The sequence below is a fragment of the Mandrillus leucophaeus genome, unplaced genomic scaffold, assembly GCF_000951045.1.
Source record: "Mandrillus leucophaeus isolate KB7577 unplaced genomic scaffold, Mleu.le_1.0 Scaffold160, whole genome shotgun sequence".
NCBI lineage: Eukaryota > Metazoa > Chordata > Mammalia > Primates > Cercopithecidae > Mandrillus > Mandrillus leucophaeus.
In genome coordinates this window covers 2,878,587-2,900,958 of record NW_012101588.1, presented here as the reverse complement: position 1 = coordinate 2,900,958, position 22,372 = coordinate 2,878,587, and the positions used below count along the sequence as shown (strand labels likewise).

Below are 22,372 nucleotides of genomic sequence, written 5' to 3'. Positions count from 1 at the left end.
GCACGTGCCTTCCGCCTGACTGCAAACAGTGGGTATTAGGAAGGACAGCTACACAGACAAGCAGCTAGAGGAGGAGGGAGGATGGGGGAGCCCTTCTCCAGTGCATGTCCCAGTTTGGAAACATGGGTCTGAGTCATCTCAAAGCAAAAGAATCCTTAAGCTTTCTATCAAAATATTTATGTGTGTCCTATGGCTGACTTAACACAACACAGGTGGGCAAAAGAAAAGTTCCAGGTTCCAGAACCAAATGTACCATCAGGGAAGTCAACTAAGTACAGATAACCTCTGTGAGAAAAATTAAACATTTCGTCAAGGGTTTCTGATGACAATGCAAAAGCAGGAGAGTACATTGTACTTTAAACAATGCCTTGTGTGTTTGCAGGAACACAGACTGGCCTAAAACGGAGGGGAGAAAAAGCAAGGCCAACACTGAGCCAGGGCTCTCACTTCAGAAGCAAGCTGTAGAACAAGTGCGTGCATGGGGGGAGGGATGTGTGTGCACACACATATATATACTTTTGTATGAATTTGCATATGTGCCCCAGGTGGGCACACAAGACTTCCACCGGCTGCCTGACACCTATTCCCATCAATCCCCCTATCTCATGCTCCTCAACAAAACCTTCTTACTCCCTTGAGCAATCTGGGACCAGTTCTTCCCCAGACAGCAGCAGGATCCCTTCATCTGTCTGTCACCTAGAGGCTTGCCCCAGCCCTGAGCTCTTGTTGTGAGCAACAGAGACCCTGGTAGAGGTGAGAAAACTAGGAAATGGAGTGAGCAGACCTGGTTTATACTCACTCTGCCACTCAGAAGCTGGGTGAGCTTGGTCAACTTGGTCCACCAAATACCTACTGAACCAGTCATGGGCCAGACCCAGCTGTTAGCCCCAGTTTCTTCAGAAATTAAAAACAAATAGGCTGGGCACGGTGGCTCACACCTCTAATCCCAGCACTTTGGGAGGCCAAGGTGAGAGGACTGCTTGAGCCCAGGAGTTCAAGACCAGCCTAGGCAACACAGCAAGACCTGATCTCTACTTAAAAAAAAAAAAAAAAAAAAAAATTCCCTTCAGGTTTATTGTGAGAATGGTGCTCAATAAACGTTAATGTAATTTCCTCACCGACTCCCATTCCCTGATGCCCTGCTTCATGAAAACCAGAGTCTTGTCTCATGCCCAGAATCACACTAGAGGGTCGAATACACCAATGCACTGCTGTTGGGGACCAACTACATACCAGCCCCCTGGTATTCCCTCAACCATTCCCTTCTGCTACGTCCCTGCCACTTCTCAGTATTGACAATTTCTTATGCCAGGCATTTTGTCTTCTGCCTGCCTCTGCTGCTTCCTCAGTTTTCCTACCTGTCCAGGGTTTCCTCCCATGGGCTCCTCCACGAACCTTCCCAAAGAAACTGACCCATACTGCTTCAACTGTAAGTTCTAGTCACTCCTAAGTCTGGAGCCATTCATACTCAGTCTAGCTCATGTTACATCAAAAAAATATTCACAAGGTCAGGTAGCTGGACACAGATACATCACTGAGGAACGAACACTGAAACTAATGGACTGGCTCATTACCTCAGAGAACCAAATTTCAAGCAGGAGAATGTCGTTTATTAGATCAGTGTTCTCTTTATGATGTCCCGAGAGAAAAAGTTTCTGAATAACAGAAAAAGCCACGCTGCTTCTGTTTTTATTTAAAGGCAGTTATAAGTTTGGAAGCTAATCTTATGTCTCTTTTTGCTCCAGCTGCTATGAAACTCAAGAGTGAAATGTGTGACCTAATTCTAGTACCTGTCAAGTACTATATTGTCCTTCACCCTCAGGCTTCCTCTCTTAATACTGCGCATATTTTTGTAAGCTGTCATTCTAAGGAGGAACATAAACAAGTTTGGAATTAACATCTTTGGGGAAAAGTGATCTTTGCTTTTCCAGAGGCTTGAGGCCTTCCAGGAATGGCAGGTCTGTGTCTATTTCAGAGGCAGTGAAAAAGTAGGAAGCCTGCTGAGAAAGTGGGATAGGAATGTGGTGGAAGCTGACCTTAGGCACGTGTCCCTCATCTCTCTTCCATGTACCCTTGAAGGAGACATAAGGGCAGGAGCCAGAGTGAGAGCCACTGGGGCAGCACGCCCACCACTCTACAGACGCCTATAAGCACAGAGAGATTTTGGATGCTACTGAGCCTAGTGTGTTTTAAGTGGTTTAGAGTTTCATTTAGCTAAAATCTAGAGGGTTACAGACTAATGGAATAATAATAACGATACCTTTTCCTAAGGCACCCTAAGTAGCCTCTGAAGCACTCTAATGGAAGGTAAAAGGCATCTCTACATCGAAGGAAAGCATGGGGCACACCTTGCAGACTCCCAACTGTCTCAGGATCAAGAGCCCAGCCTTGTTATGCTGAAGTGCTGAGGAAGAGGGCAGAGAGCCTTCCAGGATAGTGAAGGAGCCATGGCCTCCCTGCCAACTTGGGCTCCAATCTCAAGAGTGCACAGCTGGTCCCCATGCCCTGATCCACTTAGAGATCTTTGAGGCCTGGATTTTGGCGCTTTCAGCAAACTCTAAGCTCCAAGTGGGAAACCTCTGCTCCCCGGGAGCTGGGAAAATAAGATGGCAAAGATTCTTCATGGCAAGAAGATTTTGAAGATAGCAATTCTTGGTGGCAAAGCAAGTGCCAAAGCCATAGATCAGGAATTCAACTTCTCATTTCAAAAGGGACCAGCTCTACCACCGTGCAGGCTACCATGTTTCAACCGTATCACTATGAAATAAGATAAAATTCTCGTCTTTTACCCTCTCATTACAGTACTCCTGAGGCTGCTCAGAGCTCCTTAGGAAAGGCTATCATTATTGTTATTCTATTAGTCTACAACCACCTAGATTTTAGCCAAAATGAAAAATCTAAACCATTTTAAATACACATTGGGCTCAGTATCATCCAAAATTGGCTCTACATCCTAGTAAATGCAAGTTTCCAGATGGCAAGATTCTAGGTGAAATCATCAAAATACTACATAAGTGCCACACATTATTACGTGCCTTCCACTCGTTAATTCACCCAACACTCTGCATGTTAGGGATGAGCCAAAGTTATCTCCTTTACAAAAAGCAGATGCAGTATCCTTTCATGGTTACACAAACAAAAGCAAAGCCAACGCGAAAAGATGGACAGCTCCCACCTCCCTGAACCCTGCAATCTATCATGCAGGGTCTGTTTTTTACCACTTTTCCTTGAGGGTTGCAAAACTTCTGCAAGGAATTCTATGATTACAGTAATACTTTTATCAACAAAAGAAAATGAACTCCAATGATACCCTGTCTTGTCAGAAATTTCATTATCAAAGGTGAAAATAATGAATGATGGCAGAGATACATGCCAGGATGCACAGTTCAGCAATACTTCCCTTCTTTCTAGGCAAGGTGGATTAGTACCATCTCCCAAGAAATAGCGCAACTTTCTGTTTGCATATCCCTACCACCACTATACCGCAGACTCATCAGAAGCAATACTCACTTGTATGTCCATCTTTATTCCATGCATTACCGTGCCGGTGGAATGAAAGTAAACGGATGAATAACCATGGCTGTGACCTATGAAGTACGCCCCCATATGATCAAGTCACACGAGCCCTGGACATGTATACTTTTCCCAGTTTAGGCCTGGACCAGCACAGGCTGCAGAAGCCAGCACCACTGCCACCAACCCACACTGCTGAAGGACCAGAACTTCTAACCATCTGGGTGACCAACAAAACTCTGCCTATAAGAATTATACTCAGAAAACGTGCTGTATTTTTATTTACCTTTAAAGCACACAGAGATTGCTTCACCACAGCACTGAAACCTTATTTGCCACAAACTTTTCAATAATCGGCACTGAGACTGAAATCTCCGTAATATTAAAAGTGACTAGAAGTGGCATTTTGGCTATCAGTGCCAAAGCCAAACAAATTCCTTATTCCAGAGACTGTCAAACTTCTCCAGTGCCTGAAGAAGAGCTTAGCATTATCCATCTGACTTTAACAGTTACAGAAAGCTGCTCTGGGGGCTTAATTCCCAATAAGAGATATCCAAGTGCACCAAATATTATTTAATGTATGGGTTGCCCAGCATTAAGACTGGTGAAACTGCAAATTTCTCTTGCAGCCAACTGCTGCCCAGTAAAGCCACCGATCCAGCTTATGTGCCCACTCCTCTGGCACAGAGTAACTAATTCTTGGAAACATTACATGCAATATACTTCTTTCTCAAAGTCACAACCATCAAAGTAACAACCACTCAGAAAACTCAGGCCCCATCACTCTGGATAATAGGGTTACCACCAGGCAGTCCTTCTTCAAGGTCCAGAGGTTTATCAGGTAACACTTTGGCTGCCTGAAGTCTCCCATAGCTACCTTTTCACCGAATGCCCCCACACCAGCCACAGTGAAATAAAAAGCCTAGTTCCTCCATAGAAAATAAAGTAGTGAGGTCTGAAGCGAGGACTGTCCAAGCACATTACAGATGCTCATGAGACAGTTGTGGATCTTCCTCAGTAAGAATGGTGGTGACCACAGAGTCAGTTCATAGGTAAGAGTGCCCTCACTGGGTGGTTTCAAGTCACCTCCTTTACATCTTTGAACCTTAATATCCTCATCCAGAAAATAAAGGGGTAAGTCAGATGACATCCAAGGCACTGAGTTTCAGGACTCAGGAGTTCCATCATCAATTTGGCATTAATTTGCATCTCAGGTGAGTCCTTCCCCTAGAAAATCCCTCAGGAAGCAGTCCAGGTGCAATGAACGGGGGAACATTACGGACATAAAGCAGGGCTGCTGAGAAGGGGGTCTAGGTACTGAGAATCACATGGAAGGCAGTTATACCCAACAAGAATCTGAATAACAGACTCGGCAGGTGGACTGGTGTACCATCCTATTTTTCCTGGGTCAGAGTAGGCTTTCCTATCTTAATATACAGCTACATACTCAAAAACAAGAGAAAAAATACTCAAAGTCTGCCCTAAAAACTGTCTCCTTGGGGGAAAAAAAAAATAACCCCACTGTTTAACATCCTTCAAAGCTGTCACCTACTATCTCCATGACAAAAACCTAACAAAGGGATTAAGGTAACCAGAATAAATGCATTATCTGACAAATGGTTCACTTATTTTATTTTAGGAATATCTGTTTACCTGCCAGGAAACACAATTTTTTTTTTTAAAGTCCAGCAACTGTTTAAAATGTTATCGGTCTGGACTGAGAAATGGGATGTTACCGTGTTCTTACAACTGGATATAAAGATTCCCAGGTGACTCCACAGATGAAAATCTGCCTCTGGGTACAACACAGGGCTGGGAACCTTGGGCTTCTTAGCACACACTAGACTCTTACTTCTATTCAGCCCTAGCCCGCTGGGCCTGCTTCCCACATCTAGCACACAAGATGTTTAGGATGATCCCTAGATGTCACCTAAAAGCAGCTGGCAGGCACTTACTTAGATGGCTAGTAAATAAATGGCCTACACCAAGCCGGTGAAGAAAGAGTCAATGTCCTTTTTTCCTATGAGGGTTACGAGTGCAGGAAAAATACGTTGTCCCTACATGACAGTTAAAACCTGTTTATATAATATTCCAAAAATAGCTGACATTGTTTGTAGGGCTTTTTTTCTTGGAGAGTATGCAGCCTATATTTTTAAACATTAAGAAAGCTTTATCTTTACCATTTATCTCAGAAAAAAAATGGAGACACTTTTTATTTTTCATGCAGATGAGAAATACCAGACAACCAAGTTTTTTTAAACAAAGTCTTGGCAGCGAGCCACAGATCATTTTTCATGAAAGGGCGATAACGGGGGAAAGATGGCATGGCAGTTTCCTATTTCTTTCTTCTCTTTCCTTTGCCCATCAAACACTGAAGACTTCGGGAGATTTAGTTCACAGACAGAATGCCTCTCCCACCTTGACAAAGAAGAAATGATTCATAATGCTGAACTCTTTAGAAGGCACTATCAAAACACAAACTTTTTTTTTTTTTTAACTATTCCAAAACCACAAAATAACTTTGCTTTCCTCTTTTTCCTTCCAGTATAGGAAGAACTGCAGTGCTGCAGTGGTTCACTTGCCTCCCTAAAGTGTCTCAATGGTCCCATGACTGACACTGAAAGCAAATCTGCTTGCATTTTAAATTATAAAGCGTGCTCATTAATGATACTGCTTAATCAGCAGTACATATGTGTTGTTTGATAATGTTCTTTGAAGAAATTTCATAATGGCTTAACACTGCTAAACCCAGCCATCACCCGTAATATTTCATCACAATCACGCAACTACAACCCTCCAGCCTCTGCCAAGGTATTTTGACTGGGCCACCTTCCATGCTCCTCAATCCCCATTTGCCAATCCAGTTACCACCCCCGTCTTCCACAATTTGGCCTCCTCCTACTGCTTCCATCTTTCAACATCTGCCTGCTGCAGTCACCTTCTTAAACCACCATATACAATGTCCTGGGCCTAATTTAAACTGTGAAGCAGATCCAAAGAAAAGAATGAAAACTAGACCCAAATGACCTACTGGCTTCCATGCATGATATGGCTGTTCAACAGAAGATGATATACAATTAGTCTGCTTCAACTTCCACAGAAAGGGTAGGGGGAGGGAGAGAAAGCAATGACTACAGGAAAGTTTAAATGCAGTTTAGAGTAAACTCATCTGTGTGTGTCATTTCTGAATCTGCAGAAGATGAGCTGGGTCACCCTTCCTGGAATATCACTTACATCTGCTCTAGAGCCTGGAGAAAAAAACACAGTTTGAAGTGTCCCATCCCTAAGGATAATCACACTTCACAAAAGTACAAGTCTGAAAAGCCTTTTGTGTTCAATGTGAATGCTTGTCTACAACCTAACACACTCAAGTTTGTTCTTTCTATGGGTTCTGAAACAATGACAGCTAGGTAGAACACATCTGTCTCAATTCTAATGGATCACCTAAACTCCCTTCTTTTCTCTTCTTTTAAAACAAAATGGGAAATATGGTAGAAAAGAACAACCCAGTGAGGTCTCAGGCAGTATTATAAAATCAAGATCCCTAAAGCCTTGATAAATTGACTTTGGAGTTTCCTTGGTCAAAGCAGAGACATATTGATACAGGAGACCCATTTCTATCACTTATCAACTATGTGGCCTCAGCCAAGTCACTTAGCCATTTTGCACCTCAGTTTCCTCATGAGTAAAGAGGAAAAACTAAGGCTGGGCGCGGTGGCTCACGCCTGTAATCCCAGCACTTTGCGAGGCCAAGGCGGGTGGGTCATGAGGTCAGGAGTTTGAAATGTGTAAACACAAGCCTGGTCAACATACTGAAACCCCGTCTCTACTAATTAGCCAAGCATGGTGGTGGGCGTCTGTAATCCCAACTACTAGGGAGCCTGAGGCAGGTGAATTGCTCGAACCCCGGAGGCAGAGGTTGTGGTAAGCCAAGATTGCCCCACTGCACCCCAGCCTGGGCAACAGAGCAAGACTCCGTCTCAAAAAAAAAAAAAAGAAGAGCTAATATGTATAAAGCTCATCAGTGTCTGGCACACTGCTAATAAATGTTCAATTAACAGTAGCTTTTAGTTATAGCCATGAATAGATAAATCTAAGGTTATGACTGTATACATCATACCCATTCACACCAACACAGAAGGAAGATTTAGTCCTTTTTGCCCCTTTTGGGCAGTGAGGAATTAAAAGTTTTCCAACTTCAACTACCACTCCGCAATTCAGCAGCACATAGAAGTCAGGACACCGACCGTCTCTAAACCAAAGGCCTCCTCTATAGCCTCAAGGAAATGTTCAAAGAGGGGTCAAGCAGGTGATGTCCCTCATTATCGCCACGTCTGAGACACAGGAGCCAAGGACTGGGGATTCCTCTGGGTTGAGAGACAAGCCTTCTGGACTGCTCCTGGGCAGCCTTTACTCCTGGACTGCTACCGGATGTTTTACTCCTCTGTGGAAGTGACCCTGATGCCAGATCCTTTCCAGATACCCTCTCTCCTTGCCCCCAGAACATGCAAGCAGAGGCCCATGCTTTGGGGAAACCAAAATGGATGAGCAATTGCCGTGCGTTGACACATTTCACTTGTTTGAGTGGTGACGGCTCAGGAAGAGTTCCTACTGTCCCCAGCACTTCCAGCGCCCACCAGCTGTATCTGACTTCCAACGCATACAAGTCCCTGGCACTCTCCTGGAGTCCAATCTGGAATGCAGCTCACAGTTAACAGCACAGTATTTTGGACTTTCCTCCAAACTCTGACCCCAGACAGAAGTCCCTCAATGCAACTTTCCCTTCCAAGTGGACCTTCTGATGTTGTTCCAACACCGAACCTGTCTTCTTGACCCTTCCCAGGAATCTTGGTGAATCTGAGGAAAGTGACTGGCCTGCCCTACCCACTCCCCCAAGAAGAAAACCCAGATGACTGCACGTCAGAGGCTTAGCACTCAAGCCATATCATCTTGGATATGGCTTCATGTAGGAAAAGGAATGCCACTAACAGCAGAATGAATAGTAATCCAAAGTCATCCCAGTGGAGTCTGTTTTGTTTTAGTGTTTATGAATCTCAGGCAACATTCTGAAGCAGCTGGTAAAAGGTCCTGACATGAACATCCAGAACTGGCCAACCCACTGTGTTTTGCACTATTTACATTCCTAAAGCCACCAGCTAGGTTTGATATAGCTAGCTGATCATGAGGCCCTGCTTAATGCACTACAGAGTCCAGTGACACTGACAAGCAGCAATACTTGTTTGCATCTGTACCTCGCTCCACCTGTGGTGGGAGAGGTCCTGTGCCTTTTAGGATCCTGAGCCAAGGTGAATGTCCCGCCTTACCTCTGACTTTGTCACGAGAGCCGTGTCACTCTCCCCTTCACTGCACTGAGCCTCTCACACTGATAACACCCAGCACATTTTTATCTTATCTTTCTCTCACATGTCCCATGTCTGTCTGGGGATGAGTCAGTACAACTACTCCGCTGTCTGATGGTGGTTTTAAAACTAGGAATGTCCTCAAAAACAAGAGAAAAAGATCACACACACACAAAAAACCATGAATCCAACCTAAACACAAGTTCCGTGAACACAATATATGCACTAAGGTGAACATGTGGTTCCCTGAATGGATTCTTTATTGTTGTGATCCTGAAAGGTGAGTATTCTTGCCTTGTACAGAAGGGTACAGAGCAACACAGATCTGTGGGAAGTTCAGCATACTCAGGGGGCTAGAGCTTTGTTATAGGTTCAACAGATACCACCATATTTTTCCCCCTTCTTGCCATGATTCTGAAGCCAAGATGCCTTAGATGTTAGATTTTTCATTCCCATCACTAGAATAATTCCAGAGACTTAGCAAATGACTTAAAAAGAGTGGTTCTGAAACCTCAGCTTGCAGTAGAATCGCCTGGAGGGCTCGTTAAAGAGTTTCTGATTTAGTCTGTGTGGGGTAAGCCTGAGAATCTGCATTCCCAGAAAGTTCCTATGTGATATTGACACTGCTGGGCTAGGGACCACTTGGAGAGCCATTACCTTCAAACATCAGGATATGGTGGAACCTTCTGGTATATTAGATTAGGTTGCACAAAAGAGGAATAGTAAGTTGATAATGTCTCAGTTTTCAAGTCTTATGCAATGACTTAAAACAGCACCATCTCTTCTTAAAAATTCCTGAAAACTTCAAAATAAGTTAACTAGGGTCCAGTAGAGACTAGAAAAATGAGTAGGAGTTGGAAACGAAAGACATCACATGCACTTATATTAAAGAAGAGGAGACCCCAGTTAAACACAGTTTGTTAAGTGATAATAATGCTCTTGCCCCTAGAAGCCAAACTTACTCTTTAATCCCAACTTTATAGCACTCCTTGTCATGTGGAGCTTCCTATGAAGAGGGCTGAAATGTGTCTAAAAGTCAATACTAAAATAGCTGATAACTTCCACAGCCAAAATCTAATTTCTCTAAGATAGAGGCATTCAATCCTGGCTATACATTATCACCACGTGAGAAGCTTAAAAAACATAGATGCCCAGGCCCTATACCTAGAGATTCTGACCTAACTGCCTTACGATGGTACCTAGGCACTGGTGGTTTTGAAAGCTCTTCAGGTGATTCTAAAATGCAGCCAGGGTGAAAAACCACTGATGTAGGAGTAAGGTGACCGGTGGACGGGAAAAAGAAGGGGAATAAGCCCTCTTTAGACAATGTGTAGTAGATATAAAAGGAAAAGACAAGAATGGGACAGCAGCCAGGAGTGACCCGGATAAGTGAAACCGAGGTTACTCTGTTAGATTCTGCAAGGCTAATCTAGAGATCAACCCAATGTTGGCTGTCTCAGGTTCAAAAATCAGAAATGGCTAGATGATCAAGGAAGTACCTTCGTGTGCCAAAGACTTGATACCAGTCCAAAGAACATGCCAGGAAACCCTCTTAACAAGGTATACTATTATTACTATTTTTTTTTAAGAAGAGTTACTAAGAACTTGGGGCAAAGAACTTTTAACTTTTCAGAAATCATTTAAAGGTTCAACTTTGAAATCATATATCAAAAAAACAATAAAATTTCTCCCTCAGCAAAATTAACTGTTCTTTAAACAGGGAAGGAAGAGGGAAGAGATTAAAGAAGTAACTCTCAGAGCACTCAATAGCTGAAATCATCCTCCCTGTAACCACACTGACAAATGGGTTTTCAAAGCTGTAAAATCATGTGATGCAAATGATAAAACTAAGTTATTTTCTTCTCTTCCTCCTTGACCAGCACAGACACATGAGGTAACAGCTGAAAAAAATTTTTTAGAAAGCTTTATGATCCTGTTTAAGGCAGAACAACGAACACAAAAGAAACTAGCTAGAAGAACTCAGTCAATGGAAAGAGCAGGGACTCTCCGGGCAGGCAACAAAGATGTCAGCTGAAAATCATCTCTGCTCACATCAACAGGGCAAACACTGGGCGCCCAGAGATAAAAATCCAGATGTATTTCCACTGCATTATAAGCTAAACAGACTCATTCATTTAAATTTTTTTTTTTGGCTGATGAGAAAACTTAGATGTGCATAAAGCTGCATCTTAAAAACAAGAATTGTAATTTTTGATTGAAATATTCATCTGGTACACAATTTATTTTAAAGCTGACTTAGAAGACATAGTTTTCACTAGCAGCACCAGTTACCTTTCCTAATTTAACACATGGTACCTTGCTTATTGAGCACCAGTTGCTGATAAATTAACTGAAAGCATTCACTGATTTTATGAGATTATTGGAATAAACTTCTCAATAAGCCTCTTCCCAAGGAACACCTACTAAATGATGTCCACAGTCAAATGCTGAACGTGACCTTAACAAATGACATGAAGGATAAGTATGATAAAACCTAAAATATGGCCCAAATCTCTTAGTCTTTCAGTCTAAAATAAGGATCTTTCTTGGAAGGGGAGAAGACTAAATAGGACTGATTTAGATAATTCAGTTCAGCAGAGGACATGCGTGTATTTAAAAAGAAGGCCGTAAACTTATCCTTATTGGACAGGCTTGGAGAGAGAAGGGCTGATCGAGGCCACTAATTTGAAGAAACGCTATACTAGTTCACCTAGGAAATTATCTATCATGAGCTTAAGACTCCATGTGTTCTGAAGCAAACATGCTCACAACAGTATCAGCTCGAAGATTACTTCAAAATAATCAGGTCTATGACATTTTCATAAGTCAATTCCAGGCTTCTCAGGGTTACATAAATGATGCACCTCATCTAAGTGATATTATTTTAAAGAAATTTGAAACAATGTTTGGGTTCAGAGCTTCAATTTTGACTTAAAATTATCTTGCCCAAAATGTTATTAGTCTGCAGGCCTCAATCTGCATGACAGGTATATTCATACATGGCACATTAATACTGTTAATGGAACTATACTGAAAGTGAATAAAGATTTGTTCCTTTTCATCCTACCAACTGAAGTTTTCTACTGCAAAAACAAAGACAACAAAAACCGGTACCCAATTCGGACTCAGACGCAAAAGTATGAAGAAAGAGATTAACAAGTCCTTGGTTTGGAAATAAATGTTGGCGGGAAGCCCTAGAACAGCTATGTGTAAGGTAAAAACTCTGGAAGACCCATCGCAACGCTTTTAAATTAGTTTTTTGTTTTTTTTCCCAGTGATTTATCAACAGGAAAAGTTCGAATGAAGAGATCTAGGGAAAGTGTTTTACTCTATGAAACCATCACAAAGAAAATTAATCTACATCGAGGTTTTTTTTTTTTTTTTTTTTTTTTAGGTATTAAGTAAAATAAAATAGGAAGAAAATGGAGGAAGGTAAGCAGGAGGATTTAAACATCACTCGGCCCAAGCTTAATATGAAATATGGAACCAAAGCAATTATGCAGATAATTTATGATGAAAGAAATATCATTTTTAAAAATCAATGATTAGGACACTTCAGGAAAAGAGTAGTTTTGTGGTTGGAATTACCTGAATTAATGACTTAACTATCTACTTGATCTTTTTAACGTAGCAAAAAGAAAGAACCAGTTTTCAAGGAGACAAGCTCAATTGTATATAATTTTATGCCCTCCTTACACTTCAGGCTTGTACCCAGAGTTGCCCCTCTAAAAGTCCACAGTGGCACTGCCACCTTCTATTGCAGCTGCCTCCAGCCGCACACTCCCCTGCATGCTGTTACACTCGGTTATCAGGTAGCACCACCATTCCGCCCGCTCGCGTTTATCACAGAGTTTCAGTCTATCCTCTGGACATTATCCAGACACCACTACTTACCTCTCTTTACTACGAAACTGAGAGTTCTGTAATTTTTTTCCAACATACACAAAATAATATGGGATAATCAGCATTCTGTTAGCTACATTTTATCTTATGGCACTGCCTTCCTGCGGCCAATTAAAACCACCATTTTAGGTCTTCTTCATACATATTCTTACCTTGAAGACAAAAGCAGTAGGTTCTTCAGTAGAGATAAACACTAACCTGGCCAGCAACTCGCATTATGCAACATTTTACGTTTCTGTCTTGGCAGCCTGCCTTTAAACCTGTCAGTAACTGCACTTCAAAGAGATGACCACCTCACAAAATATTTTTAATATCTTTCATTATTATTTCTGATTTGGCACCAAAACTGCCAATAACTCCTTGTAAATGTGTTTTTTTCCTGAGATCTGCTTTTCTTGATGTTGCTGCCTGCATTCATCCACCTGTTTGAAGCCTATAAAAGCACAGATATCCTACTGTACCAACACAGAAATTTCTGCGATAAGGCCCCATCCCAAAAGATTTCTACTGACCATGCATCCCTCTATTGTTCTAAATAATACACTGTGCATCTGACCCATAGTAAACCATGGTCACACCTGGCAGTGACCAAAGAGAAATGGAGAATCACCAAACCAACAGGTTTCTAACAGAATTCTCAAGCCATTCCTACTCTCCCATTAAAGACTCAGGCAGGTACGTGCTAATTCTTAAAAGTTACTTAGCTCATGCAAAAATCAATGGAAGGAGCCTAAATCACAGAGCTTAGTCCACTTCCCACCAGCACACAGAGAGGTGTTGTTACTCAGAGTGAGCACAACTCTGAAGATGAGCATTCAGCACGGACTCAGAAGGATTAAGGTGAGGATTCCTGGGGATAGAGGTAAAGAATGCGGCATAGAGTAGAAACTTTTAAAATGGCACCTCTTTATTTATTTTTTATTTTATTTATTTATGAGATGGAGTCTTGTTCTGTCGCCCAGACTAGAGTGCAGTGACGCAATCTCAGCTCACTGCAAGCTCCGCCTCTCGGGTTCACGCCATTCTCCTGCCTCAGCCTCCTGAGTAGCTGGGACTACAGGCACCCACCACCACACCATGCCCGGCTAATTTTTTTTGTATTTTTAGTAGAGATGGGGTTTCACTGTGTTAGCCAGGATGGTCTCGATCTCCTGATCTCATGATCTGCCCGCCTTGGCCTCCCAAAGTGCTGGGATTACAGGCACGAGCCACCACGCCTGGCCAACAGCTCTTTAATTTCTTGTTGGACCCCACCCAAAGTCCCACCCACACTCCAGGAGACAGGAAAGTATACTAGAAAAGGCAAATGCTCCCAAGTCAGAGAGCCCTGGGTTTGGATCCCAAGTAAGTTACTTTCACCTCTCTGAACCATTTCCTTGTCTTTAAACTGGGGTTTACATTTAAATGCCTATCTTATAGGATCAATATTAAATGTAAAAAACTTAGTTGAGTAACGGGCACATAATAAGGGCTCAATAAATCACAGCTACTATTACTGTCATTGTTATTATAAATAGGCCAGAAATGTCTTGTGTAGACTCCTCTTTTTATTGTAAAAACCAAACTGTATCTCTAATATAACCCTGACACCCCTCCCCAAAAATATTATTTTAAAACATGAGAATAAACAGATACAATTCTGATTCTTAAATGTCTGAACATTTCAAGCCAAACCCTACTGGGTACCTACAAGATATCTACTGCTACTGCTGCTGCTGCTATGAGGACAACCACTCAATGTTCTATGCTTTCATAGAAGAGCTGGTTTTTCGGATGTAAATATAAACACAGGGGACACGAGCCTGAAGGACCAAGTGTGTGAGACGTTGCAAGGCTTGAACCAAGCATAGGACACACTGAGGGAACTCCAGAGAGATCTGGATTAGCCTTACCACCATCACTGATAGCAGTGAACATCGTATGCCTCCAACTTCTCAAGCCCTGACAGGGCCAAAAGGAGGCTTCTTCTTCCACACTATTCTTCCACTGAGGAGCCCTGGCTTTTCCCTCCTCTCCCCTCAAAGACTGACTCTTCTAGACCAAAGCCCTCAGCCAGACTTCATGGACTTACTGTAAACCTCAAGCCCACAATCAACAAGCACAGCCATACTGTCAGTTCACAAAATAGGCAGCGAAAAAGAAATTCAGTAAGGAAGGGGACTAGGGGGAAGGACACACCTTATTCAAAATTCGAAAGAGGGCCATGTTCTAGTAGCTCTAACTGGGAAATCAAGGAAAATTCATGCCTCCCTCTGTCCTCACTGCGGATAAAAAAAAAGAAGAAGAAATGTAGATGACAAGAAAGTCGCCTATGAATGATTATTAACACTTTAATTTGAATCTAAATAAGGTCTTTTTATTCTTCTCCATCTGCAACTCTGCCATTCTCACTCTTCTATCCCTAGGCTCCTAGGTTACTTTCTTAGGACTGCCATAAAAAAAATTACCACGAATTTCAGGGCTTAAAACAACAAAAACTCACTCCCTCTCAGTTCTGGAGGCTAGAAGTCCAAAATCAAGGTGTTGGCAAAGCCATGCTCCCTGGGAAGGCACGAGGGGAGGATCTTTTCGTGCCCCTTCCAGCTTCTGGCGGCTCCTGGCAATCCTTGGTGTTCTTTGGCTTATAATTGCATCACTCTAATATTTGTCTCCAACTTTCCACGGCCTTATTTGGGTTTCTATGTATTTTCTCCTCTTCTTATACACACCAGTCACTGGATTTAGGACCCACCCTAAGCTGATATGACTTTGCTTTAATTTAACTAATTCAGGAAAGATCCTATTTCCCAATAAGGTCACCAGTCTGAAGTTCCAGGAAGACATGAATTTTAGAGGAACTCTATTCAACCCACTCCAACTGCCATGTCAAAAATAAACCCCCACCACCAAAATATGGGGCATAGTGGTGGGAGGTGACAAATTATAGCATTATAGAATTACAAAAAGTTCAAAGTTCTAGTAGTCTGTAGCTCCATGACTATTCACTTTTGAACTGGAAATAATGTTGTTCTTACTTTTTACCTTACTTTTCTCTCTTACCTGAGAGAAATGTAAACACATACATTTCCCTCACCCATGAACAACTGTGAAGCCTTGGAAAATATCAAAAGTCCCAATCAAAATAGCACTAAAACACAGAACATCCCACCGATCCAGACACTTGACTACTCTGTAAATATCTGGTCTTAGGTATAAATGAATATGTAGTATCAGGAATTGAGTAGCAAAGAGAGGAAAGGCAGGGGAGGATATTTTTTCAGTTAAAAGTACTCTCATTTAATGATCTAGGAGTGGGAAGTAAATCATAGGTCTTAGAAGACCAAGGTTTCCTTTAAAACACTTGCTTTAAGTTTTTAATCTCCACACTCCCTCTCCTAAATTTCCCTTTTCTAATGATGACAATAAATTTACATGGAAACACTATATATCAGAGTTCTTTAAAAAATAATCAAGGTATTATTTTAGCTGTGTGGAGAAAAAAATAATTGAGATCAGCTTAAAGACTTGTGTACTCCCTCTGCTGGCTCTGAATTTAAAGTAAATCCTCAATACCTTCAAGGGCTAACTTAATTAACTTCACTAAACATCTAAAATACAAGGAAGGCTGGTTGCAGGGGCTCGCGTTTATAATCCCAGCACTTTGGGAGGCCAACGTAAGAGGACCGCTTGAGCCCAGGAGTTTGAGACCAACCTGGCAACAAAGTGAGACCTCATATCTCTATAAAAAAAGCATAAAATTAGCTGGGTGTCGTTGGCGCTCATTAGTAGTCCCAGCTACTAGAGCAGCTGAGGCAGGAGGATCATAGCTCTCCACAGAGAGACAGGAGTTTGAAGCTGTGGAGAGCTATGATTGTGCCACCGCACTCCAGCCTAGGTGACAGAGCAAGGCCTTGTCTCAAATAAAAAATTAAAAATAAAAATACACAAGGGAGCCAGGCGCGGTGGCTCATGCCTGTAATCCCAGCACTTTGGGAGGCCGAGAGGTCGGATCATGAGGTCAGGAGATTGAGACCATCCTGGCTAACATGGTGAAACCCCATCTCTACTAAAAATACAAAAAATTAGCTGGGTGTGTGGCGGGCACCTGTAGTCCCAGCTACTCGGGAGGCTGAGGCAGGAGAATGGCGCGAACCCGGGAGACGGAGCTTGCAGTGAGCCGAGATGGCACCACCGCACTCCAGCCTGGGCCACAGAGCGAGACTCCATCTCAAAAAAAAAAAAAACACACACACACACACACACAAACAAGGGAAAATATGATGTGGATTCTTCCACCCCACCCCACCCCCCCATTGGTTTTCAAATTCTCAAACACGTACTGAAAACCACCAAACACATCTCTGTTGGGTTTACTACAGGTTCGCTCCAGAAGGAAGCTGATGTATGCTGTTTGTTTGTTTGTTTGTGGGAGAGTTTACTTTCTGCTGCAGCCTTGCCCCCTACACACGGGCCACATGCTTTCCTTACTCTGTGCTCACCTCTCCACTGCAGTCCTAGGACACATCTGGACACCAAGGTGTGGTGAGCCTCCAGGAGAGAACCTGGCCTCCTCACCCTAGGCAATGACACAGGAGTAGCAGAATTACTAGAAGAACCACAGCCCAGTAGAGAAGTTATCCTCTTCGCTTATGATGTTACTCCATAGTAGTAACTGAGGCACTGCAGAGAAAAAGTTTCAAGATTAAAACCTCAAAAAATCAGGAGTGAAAAGCGGAACAAGCGAACTATAGAAAAGCCTGGCTTGAAACACACTCCAACCATATATTTCCATTTTACCAAGAGTGATACATGACAGTACTCTATGGATGCCAGCTACGTAGTTCTTTTTCCTTTAGGGGAGACTAAGATACTGGGAAATGAACGTTGTTTGGTCAAGAATAAAATGGTGAAAGATACTGGGTCTGTCCGGGCCATGATGCAGTCAGAACTGGGGTGTTCTATCATCACCACTAGCCTAACCACATATTCAGAACTCTAACTCGGAAGAACTGCAGACTGGTCCTTGAAATAGTTCATCTCAAAGACTGCCTGCTATCTCCTCTGCTTTCATACATGACTTCTATATCCCAATCCATGGATAGAAAACTTGAAGTACATTTGGGACTTCTGCCCCAAAATGCAGAACATTACAAACAACTAAGGTTTTACATAACAGCTTTGTTCCTAAAAGTGGGTAAAATAAACTTGAGGCAAAACAATTCTATGGTGACTTTCTGGATCGTGCATGTTAATAATGCAAATAGCGAGGTTACATACAGAAGGCAAACTTCATTTCCTTTTTCTCTTAATGCAAGGTCATCCCAAGATCACTCTTCCTTCAGTTTCTGTGGTAGGTACCGATGGACAGTTACAGAGTTTTCAGGGACTTAGGCATTGGGTAACAAGGCGCTGCAAGAAACCCCAGATAGCACAGCATCATCTCACATTTACACCACATCACATCAACATCGATGCTAGGAGGTCTAAGGCTGATGCCACCTTCAGAGCTGCAAGTATCCAAAAGACTCCACTCATGACACCAGCTCACTCGTGAGTCAAATCAGCCCCTCTCAAAGTCACAGCCCCAGAACTAAGGCTATTCATATGGGTTGATTATACGATCCAAAAAGCAGCTCCAGATATTAGAAACACTTATTTGTCTGGCAGATACATTCCCTAATTTCAAGACCCTTACAACGTGCTTAAAAATATTCAAGAGTCACAGGAAAATGACAAAATAAACAGGTAGCAGCCATGAGGTGGGCAGGGTGAGGTGGCGTTGAGAGAAAAGGCACTTAACATAGTAAGCTGAGAGTGCTGATGGTGAACACAAAAAGAGAAACACAGTGACTCCAGTGCGAGCCAGCCTAGAAGAGGGGAGAAGCAGCAGAAGACAGCAAGTGAAGTATGAGCTTGCAGAACTTGAGGCAAACAGCACTAAGATGAACAGCTGTGAAACCACAATGGTAGGCAGCAGACACTACAGTACAGTGGTACAAACACACACTTTAAAAAAAAAAGAGAGAGAGGGTCTCACTCTGTCTCCCACGCTGGAGTGGAGTGGTACAGTCATGCTCACCGCAGTCTCAAGCTCCTGGGATTAAGGGATCCTCCTGCCTCAGCCTCTCAAGTAGCTGGGACTACAGGCATGCACCACCACAACAGACCTAATTTTTTTTTTTTTTTTTTGGAGACGGAAGTTCGCTCTTGTTGCCCAGGCTGGAGTACAACAGCACAATCTTGGCTCACTGCAACCTCCACCTCCTGGGTTCAAGCAATTCTCCTGCCTCAGCCTCCCGAGTAGCTGAGATTACAGGCATGCGCTACCATGCCCAGTTAATTTTTTGTATTTTTAGTAGAAACAGGGTTTCACCATGTTGGTAAGGCTGCTCTCGAACTCCTGACCACAGGTGATCCACCCGCCTGGGCCTCCCAAAGTGCTGGGTTTATAGGTGTGAGCCACCGCACCTGGCCTATTTTTTTTTTTCTTCCCTGGTAGAGACAAGGTCTAACTTTGTTGTCCAGGCTGGTCTCAAACTCCTGGCCTCAGGCAATCCTCCTGCCTTGGCCTCCCAAAGTGTTAAAATTATAGGCATGAACCACTGCACCGACTGGACACACCGTTACTCCACCCCTACTAGCTGTGGAACCCTGAACCCAGTCACTCACATATTCCTAGCATGTTTCTCACCTGCAAAATCAGGTAGTTAGATGATCTTTAAGATCTCTTTTAATTCTGAGTTTTAGGCAACAAGTAATACAGATGAGTCAGTGGCATCAAGGCTCCACATCCACTCCAGAGGAAGGCCAAATCTACATCAGGCCCTGGGAGACAGAACTGGGGATCCCAGATCAGTCCAGGGCCAAAACATGCTCTATCTAATTCAGGTGGAGCCTGGAAAACCAAAGCTTCTCCCAAACAGACCCAATCCACAGGAACCATGGTACGGTGGCTGTGCATCTCCAAAGCAAGCTCAAAATGATCTGCAGAGAGTTAAAGATCAGCTCCAAGCCATGTTGGACATCAAATTTGCCATTTGCCAGCAACTTCTTAGCAGAGTTGGAGTACTAGAGAAAGCAGAAAAACAGATGTAAAAAAAAAAAAAGGCAACAGGAATAGGCAGCAATGACAAGTTCACAAAGCACAGATATGCTATAGCTTATTTTCTGTCTCCTCCATCAGAATATGAACTCCTGTGAGCGAACTGGAACTTTATCTGCCTTGTGCTACCACTACATCCCTAGGTCCTGGCAGAATGCTCTGCAGGCAGCATGCCTTTGATAAACATTTGTTGAATACATGAAATGAGATGTGATGCAAATGAGTAAAAAGGGTTTTCTCTTTCCAATCTTTCACTCACTTACTGTATACCAGCTGTAACATCCACTGATATCAACTCATCTTTGCATTTATGATCCACAGCTCCTTTTATAGCACCAAAAAGGTAAAGTGGCTTTTCAGGACCCCTCAACTTGTGATGCGGGAAAAGAAGAAAAATGAGGAGTTGAGAATAGGGTCAAGTCTGTCCCCACAGGCAAAATAAGTGGGTATACAAACAAAATAAATTCCATATTTTCTCCAGCCCTGGGAATCTGGAATCTGGAATCTGGAATCTGATGCACCAGCTCTGGGTAAGTGGGGCAACCTGCCAGAATGTACAGGCCTAAACAGTCTTTAAAAAAAAAAAAATTAAGACGGGGTTTTGCTATGTGCCCAGGCTGGTCTTGAACTCCTGGGCTCAAGCCTAAACAGCCTTATCTTTGCATTTTCACGAAGATCTCTGAATGGATGGTAAACTTTTGCCAGACCAAATTAAATGACTTATTAGTGAGACAAGGCCTCTTCGTTAATTTTCCAAATAAAAATATCTTGCAGGTTTTAAGTAAGATTCACAAGCAGAGTACTAAAAAGTTTAACTACAAGATGTTCTTGTATGGTGTCATTTTCTTAAAATAGAACCCTCCTAAAATCTCCCAAAAATAAGTCTGCTGTAGTTTCATTTCATTTTCTAAGAAGGAGATAAACACATCAAAACACACACTTAGCTTCTTTTTTAAAGAGTCTCTGTTATATGGGACTCACAGATCAAAGTCTAAAAGGGCCAATTTCTTCACTTCAGAGGTCAATGACACAGCTTTGAAAAAGAGGAAAAACAGTCCCTCTAGTGTACTGGGGCTGTAGAAAGAGGAAGTATATTAGTTGAGAATCACTGACGAAGACACTATTGCCAAAGGAAATTACAAAACAACATATTGGCAACACGGGCCAAGCAGACAGATTCTTCACACACCATCATAACTGGCCTTTTGGTGAGTTACTCCAAAAGGTGACTGAGGTCAAAATTATGAGCCAATGTGGAATTGTTATGACTTAGTCATTTTCAAATTAAAAAAAAATTTAAACAGAGTTGCAGTTAAAATAACATTTTTCCTAATACAGTGTGTTGAAAAGGAACTGGATGTATTAACCTAAAGAACAGAAACAGTGAGGACATAAATAAGCGTTATGTGACAGGACAGCCCTCATCTTTTTCTCTTGGCAAGAAGCCTTAGCAATACACATTCTCACATGAAAGAAGACTCGGACTCTTGAAGAACTACCCTCTGCAGCAGCGGCAGCAGCAATGTTAACACAGTATCCCCCACATTGGTGAAATTATGGGAACCACTACAGAAACTCAAGTCTGCCTAATGTGATTACGTCCTGACCCATGGGAAAAGCAGATGTGTGGTGTGTATAACGAAATAAGTGATAGATGGGCCTTACCAGGTAAGCCCTGGAGTCCTTAGAGATCTCCCCAAGACAAGAGGAACTGAGAGAATTCACTTGTTCAATTATGGGTGCAGTGCAAGCTTAATCTGAATTAAAGGAAATGTAACCTTTTCCCCTCTTAACCACATCTGATTATTCATTTCTACTTTAATGCCCGAGGTAAGGGAACCTGTGAGATAGCCATCATCCTTCTCCCTGACACAGTATCTGACAAATGTAAGTAAACCAAGGGCTTCCTCTTTTTGTTAAAATGCTATCCTTCTCACCTCTTTTATCACTTCATAGTTCCTAAGTACCCCTACTGACAGGCACTGGACAGTTACGCAAACATGATACACTCACTCAGCCTCCATCTACATTTGGGCATCCTTTTGATGCTGAAATAATAAGCAAGATGTTTTTAGATTGAGAGGCAAATATGCCTTTCAGGAAAGCAACCTCTACTTATGTAAGACTATCCATTACCTAGTAAATGACCTTTAAAAAAAGATCAATTTAAAGAAGAAAATGGAGAACAAAAACCTCTAGAACTGTGGCTACTAATTACCTCTCTACTAACTAGCTGTGTGATCTTAAGAAAGTCATTAGCTTTTCCAAAAATCAGGTTCTTCACCAGTAAAATAAGAGGGTTGAACTAGATCAGGAAACTTCATCCTAACTATACATTAGAATCACCTAAGAAACTTAAAAGCCTCAGCCTCTCAAGTAGCTGGGACTACAGGCATGCACCACCACAACAGACCTAATTTTTTTTTTTTTTTTTTGGAGACGGAAGTTCGCTCTTGTTGCCCAGGCTGGAGTACAACAGCACAATCTTGGCTCACTGCAACCTCCACCTCCTGGG

At 42.5% G+C, this 22,372-nt stretch overlaps 1 protein-coding gene across 1 annotated transcript in view; it reads right to left on the bottom strand.

The window, feature by feature from the left end:
• Positions 1-22,372, bottom strand: part of FOXO3 (forkhead box O3) — a 129,835-nt gene that overhangs the window by 99,747 nt on the left and 7,716 nt on the right. The gene's annotated exons all lie outside the window — the stretch shown is intronic.